This window comes from Chrysochloris asiatica, unplaced genomic scaffold (assembly GCF_000296735.1).
Source record: "Chrysochloris asiatica unplaced genomic scaffold, ChrAsi1.0 scaffold00029, whole genome shotgun sequence".
NCBI classification, from domain to species: domain Eukaryota; kingdom Metazoa; phylum Chordata; class Mammalia; order Afrosoricida; family Chrysochloridae; genus Chrysochloris; species Chrysochloris asiatica.
This window is the reverse complement of record NW_006408547.1, coordinates 22,099,305-22,106,420: the sequence shown is the minus strand read 5'-3', so window position 1 is coordinate 22,106,420 and position 7,116 is coordinate 22,099,305.

The window sequence follows — 7,116 nt, the reverse complement described above, 5'->3', positions numbered from 1 at the left end:
GTTTGAACTGCAAGGTCGGTAGTTCAAACTCACCAGCTGCTCCTTGGAAACCCTATACAGGGTCACTATGGGTTGGAATCAACTTGACGTCACTTATCAACAACCGAGGAAACAAAGGAAAGTTGATGAAAATAAGATGTAAATCATTTGCTAAGATTCTCCCAGAACAAATATTGGGGATTTAGGGTTTTTCCCCAAAGAAATTTGTCACTATAATGGATGAACAGAGGCAAATAATAATATAATCACACAGCAGTAGGTGTGGGAAAATCATTTGCTAACATTTGATGCTCATTTCCTGATTTAAAGTATTAACAACATCTTGGAAAAGTAGGAATGATATTAATCACATCTGAAAAAAGAGAACTCTACCCCAAACAGACACCAAGAAAGCCAAAGAATGCATGAAATATGGAGCAATTCCCTAAATGACCGGCAAACATAGCTTTCCATTGTTGGTGCACAGTCAGCTGTATACCAAAGCCATAACCAGTCCAGTGGGTCCAGAAAACAGGAGATAAAGGGAATTTCGGCAAAACTGAACAAAATTGTAGTTGTTTACAACTTGCAACTCTTTTGTATTGTCTGTTCTGGGCATATTTACAGAGTTCTTCAGGAGAACACAGAGGTCCTGGACGCTGCAAATGGGTAATGTGATTGGCTGGTAATGCGACCTTGGCAGTTCAGGTCCACCCATAGAAGACAGGCCTAGTGGTTTGCTCCCAAAACTTCAGCCATTAAGAACCCTGTGGAGTCACTTTTATGTGAAAAAGAAAGACGCACCAAATAGTTAAAGCTTTACTGAAGAAGAACCAAGTAGGAAGCCTCAAACTCTTTTATTTTGAAACATGAACAGTAGAAACCAAATACAACCACAGAAATCAAAAACTGGGAACTGCTTAAAGGAGCCCTGGTCTGGCACTGTGGGTTAATGCACTGGACCGCAAGGTCAGTTTGAACCACAGGTCGGTGGTTCAAGCTCACCAGCTGCTCCTTGGAAACCCTGTCCAGTGTTGCTATGGGTTGGGACCGTCTCAAAGGCATTTAACGACAACAACAACTGTTTAATGATAGACATGTAGACCAGTGGATCAGAATCAAGAACCCAGAAATAAATCCACATCTATAAGCACCGGAGGAGTCCTGGTGTGAGCCTGTAGGATAAGCACTGGGCTACTAACCACAGAGTTGATGGTTCAAATCCACGAGTCACTCCTCAGAAAACCTATACAGGCTCGCTATGAGTTGGAGCCGACTTGATGGCTTTTAACAACAGTAGCAACTGATTTTGGACATGGGATCACTGTCCATTCAGTGGGGAAGAAAGAGTCTCTGTAGTACATGGTGCTGGCAAAATTGTGTATTCACGAGCAGGAAAATGAAATAGGACCCATGCTTTACACCATACACAAAAACGAATTCAAAATGGATTGAAGGTCTAAATGATAAAACTGAAACTGCAAAGTTCTTGGAATAAAACAGAGAAAAACTATGGGACTTAATTTTTTAAAAATGATCAAACACATGCGTGAACACATGCGTGAACCAAAACCAAATCCACTGCCGTGAAGTTCCGTTCTGACTCACAGCAAGCCTACCGGGCAGAGTAGAGCTGCTTTTGACGATTTCCAAGAACATTACAGCTTGAGGGGAGCCGGCAGCTCCATCTTTGTCCTATGGGACAGCAGCTGAGTTTCAGCCCCAGACCTTGTCATCAGCAGCCTAATGGCTAACCCCAACAGAAATCAAATTAGATCACTGGGACCTCCCAAAAATTAAGTTCCTGTTCTGAAAGACTTTATCGAAAGCATAAAAAGAGAACCTACAGACTGGGAAAAAGTCTTTAGGAATGATATAGCCCATAGGGTTTACTCTCTAAAATACTCCATGCAGAAACCTTGGATAACTCTACAACAAAAAGACCAAAAAAAACCCTGTTAAAAATGGACAGAGGACATGAACAGATACTTACCAAAGAGGGCATTCAAGCTGCCAACAGATACCAAAAAGGATGCTTGTGATTATCAGTCACTGTTGTTGTTAGGTGCCATTGAGTTAGTGCTGACTCAGAGGGACCCTGTGTACAACACAAGGAAACACTGGCTGGTCCCGTACTAGCCTCACAATTGTTGCTGTGTTTGAACGTATTGTTGTGGTCAATGCGCCAATCCGTCTGGTTGGGGATCTTCCTATTTTTCATTTACTGTCTGCTTTAGCAAGGATGAGTTCTTTCCCATGACAACACGTTCAAAGGACATGAGACAAAGCTCACCATCCTCGCTTCTTAGGAACATTCTGGCTGTACTCTAACACAGACTGAATTTTTCTGGCTGTCTGTGATCATTACACTATTCCTCACCAACACCGTAACTCAAATACATCAATTCTCTGGTTTTCCTTATTCAGTGTCCAGCTTTTACATGCAAATGAGGTGGTTGAAAATGTCATGGCTTGGGACAAGGCCCACCTTAGTCCTCAAAGCAACATCTTTGCTCTTGAACACTTTAAGACTTGTGCCGCAGACTTGCTCAGTGCAATATATTGTTTTATTTCTTGATAGCTGCATCCATGAGTATGGATTATGTATCCAAGTAAAGAATGAAAATTTTCACAATATATTCTCCATTCATCATGATGTTTTGTGGCCCAATTATGAGAGTTTAAATTTTCTTTATGCTGAGTTTGTGGTCTTTAACCTTCATCAGTAAGTATTCAAGTATTCAAGGTTGCTGATCAGTGTTCCTCCAATCCTGATGATCCTTCACTTTATAATCCAGCTTCCCTAAGTATTTGCTCAGCATAAAGCTTGAATAAGTATGGTGAAAGATACAATCCTGATGCAGAACTTTACCTGATTTTAAACCATTCAGTATCCCCAGGTTCTGTTTGAACAACTGCCTCTTGGTCTATGTATAGGTTCCACATGATCACAATGAAGTATTCTGAAATTTCCATTCTTAGCAGTGTTATGCATATTGTTGTTGTTAAGTGCTGTTGAGTCGGTTCCGACCCATAGTGACCCTGTACAGGGTTTCCGAGGGTGTAAATCTTTACGGGAGTAGAAAGCCTCATCTTTCTCCCGCGGAGCGGCTGGTAGTTTCGAACCGCTGACCTTAAGGTTCACAGCCCGATTCGTAACCACTATGCTACCAGAGCTCCTTGTTATGCATATTAGCCATTAACGAAAACCAAACCAAACCCACTGCCATGAAGCCGGTTCTGATTCTTAGCAACCCCATGTAAGATCTTCATGGGACAGCCTCATCTTTCTCCAGCGAAGTGGCTGGTGGGTTTGAACTGCCGAGCTGGTGGTTAACAGTCCAGTGCTTAGCCTGCAGTGCCCTCAGAGATCCTTGTATTAGCCATTGTTGTTGTTGTTGTTAGGTGCCATCGAGTCAGTTCTGACTCATAGCGACTCTGTGTAGGATTTCTGAGGCTGTAAATCTTTGCGGGAGCAGAAAGCGTCATCTTTCTCCTGAGAAGTAGCTGTTGGGCTCAAGCCACCAACCTTGTGCCTTGTGGGTCACAGTCTAGTACTCATCCTCAGCCACCACACTCACATATTAGCCATTGTTGTTGTTGTTAAGTGCCGTCAAGTCAGTTCCAATTTATAGTGACTCTGTATAGGGTTTCTGAGGAGTGGCTGCTGAGTTTCAACCATCGACCTTGAGATTCAAATGACCTTGCGGTCCAGTGCTGACCCTACAGTGCCATACCAGGGCTCTCATGCAAAAAACGCCACACAAAACAAAACAAATGGCACCAACAAAAGAAACCCAAACCAAACCAGAAAGCAACAAATATTCTAGCGGTTGTAGGGATACTGGAGACCTTATCCACTACTGGTGAGGCGGTAAATTACTGGTACAACCAGTGTGTGAAACGTATGAATACTGTGGTCCTTTAAAAATTCATCTAGCAGCTGGAGACTTTAGATCCAGAGAGGGAGAGCGACTGTGTGCTGAAGACCTGGGGTATACAGGGGAAGGATTGCATGGAGGGGATTGTAACCATGGCAATGAGACGATATAGATATACGACAGAATGAATGTAAAACTAATGTTCTCCCATGTAAACTATTACATAATTCACAATAAATCATTTAAGAAAAAAAAAAATGCATTTAGATGATACGAAATGACCAGCACGTCCTTGAAACACAGAGAAGAAGGCAAGAGGACAGACAGATGAGGTTACTGGAAACAGGACAACCCAGACAGAAATAAAGAGAAAGTTGGCACACAGTGCAAAATGTAACCAATGTCACTGAAAAATTGTGTAGAAATCTTAAAGGGAAACCTGATTTGTTGTGTAAACTGTCACTAAAAACACAATAAAATAATACATTAAAAAAAGAAAAGAAGAAAGCCCTGTGGAGCACGGTTTTACTGGCCTATATGGTATCTGGTCGCTTAGTGGTTACGAATCGGGCTGCGAACTGCAAGGTCAGCAGTTTGAAACTATCAGCTGTTCCACAGGAGAAAGACGAGGCTTTCTGCTCCCGTAAAGATTTACAGCCTTGGAAACCCTGTACAGGGTCGCTATGGGTCGGAACCGACTCCACGGCACAAAACAACAACAACAACAAATGGTATCACCATCAGTTAGAACCAACTGGACCACAACTTTTTTTTGTTGTTTTTTTTTAAAGGCAGACGTATGAATTTTGGCAAATGCCAGGGTCATTCATTCATGATCCCATTCGCTTGTTCAGAATGTGGCTATTGAGTGCCTGCCACATGCCCATCAGTATCTTAGGCTCCCCTTGTTGCTGTTGTTGTTGTTAAGTACCGTGGAGTCGGTTTCAACTCCCTCATAGAGAGGCTATAAATCTTTACCGGAGCAGAAAGCCTCGTCTTTCTCCCGCGGAGCAGCTGACAGTTTCGAACTGTTGACTGTGAGATTAGCAGCCCGCCTCGTAACCGCTACGCTACCAGAGCTCCGCATAGACAGTGTCACACTTCTTGAATGAATAGGTGTCTTGGGGCTTACCTTTCATGTTTAGACTTGAGAAAAGATTCAGTGTCCGTGACTTAGTCAGATGTTTCTGAGTTTTCTCACAGGAGCCCACACCCCTGGGAGGCAACTATTTTATTTTGGTGATTCTTGTCTATCTATATGTTCTGTACTTTTCTAGAAAAAAATAAGAGTGGCAGGAATGTGTTCCCTAAGTGGTCAGGCTTGCTAACCTAGCTTGCTCTGTGAGGGAGTGCAGATGTATTTTCCTTAAACAATTTTCTGTTCTGTAAAAGGTAACCTATTTTGTGAGGTTGCTGGGAAGATGAAATTAAATAATGTACCTGAACACTTGATAAATTGCCAGACATGTTGCAATGTATATTATCACTATCATGATCCTATGTACTCATCTGTATAGCACAAGGAAAATCAGAGCCTTTCATAGATTTGTGTGGCTCGCTCTCTTAAGATGAAGTATTGAAAGGCACACAGAGACATCATTATTATTACTACTATTGGCAATAGGTGCTAATTGATTTCTATACGTTTGGTTTCCTACCCAGAACAACCAGAATCAAGTCAAAAATTGACTTTGAGCCTAGGAATCAGAAACAAAACAAACATTCTTGGTGCTAGTCACAGAGAAACAGCCTGACAAAATTGAGCACTTATCAATCTTGAGACTGGAGGCGGAAAGTCTGAAAAACACTCTTACCTACATGACAACAGCCTCCTCAGAGAAACATGCACATGATGGATTTGATATCCTAATGGGGCTCCGGACACTGATTACTCAAAAACAGTTTTCTGACAGACCGATTGGGTCTTTCCAGAAGGCAAAGCTCTCCTCATTCTCCCGCTACTTCTTAACTAAAATTGTCCAAGTCTTTCATTTATTAAAGAAATGCAGTCCACATTCCCTGGGGGTGTTAATAGATTGAGTTGTGTCCCCTAAAACATTATTTTGAAGTCGTAAGCTATGAATAGGACCCTGCTTGTAAATAGGGTTTTTCTTTCATTATGTTCATGACATTATAAAAGACGAGGGTGTGTCCTAAATCGAATCACTTCTGAGTTATAGAGAAAAGCAGAGTAGACACAGAGACACACACAGGGGCTGACAGATGCCATCTGTAAGCAAACCAACACTAAGGCCTGCCAGTAGCCACAGGGAATGAGGTGAGAGGCCCACAGCACCAACGGTCAGGTCTGAGACTGAGATTTGGAATTTTAGCCACCAGGACGGCAAGACAATCAATTCCTAAAGCCATTCACTTGTAGTGTTGTTACCATGTTGTTGTTGTTGTTAAGTGTCGTCAAGTTGGTTCTGACTCATAGTGACCCTGTATAGGGTTTCTAAGGATCAGCAGGAGGGTTTGAACTGCTTTCTGTTTGGTTTGCAGTTCACTGATCTACGGCTCCACACCAGGAGTAGCATAAGGAAACTAAAACAAAGGACCTCTCCCTTGGCCTAGCTCCCTGGGTGCTGGTTTCTGGTGTCAGAGGAATGAATGAATGGATTACTGTTGCCAGTGAAAGGTCTAAATGTTTTTAGGAGGAAAGGCTGAAAGCAACCACTGTCACCTGAACAGCTGATTGCTGACTAGAGAGGCTTCCACTGACTCCAGACTGGTGGGGTTGCTCTACCCTCCAGAAAGCTGAACCCTGGTTAGAAATGAATTGCAAACAGCAAACACCAGAGTAGCTCTGTTGTTGTTATTGTCACGCGCCATTGAGTTACTTCCAACTCACAGGGACCCTGTATAGGGTTTCTGAGGAGTGGCTGGTGGGTTTGAACCACTAGCCTTGCAGCTCAAACTGACTGTACAGTCCAGTGCATTACCCTACAGCGCCACACCAGGACTCTTGAGTAACTCTGGAGAGGTGGCCTTATTTCTCCCTGACACCAGAAAAGTACAGAGGGGACTGGTGAGTATCCTAAAGAAGTGGCATTCATAATCCAATGAATTCCACCCCACAAGGGAATGTGTACTACATTGAGATCTGGCACACACACACGCACACGCACACACACACACACACACACATGACCAACACAAAAGTTTCGTCAATGCATACACTCTTTTTAGTCTATTCCTGTTTTTTTGTTTTTTTTTTTTAAAGGTTTTTATTGTGGAGTGAGTGAAAGTTTACAGG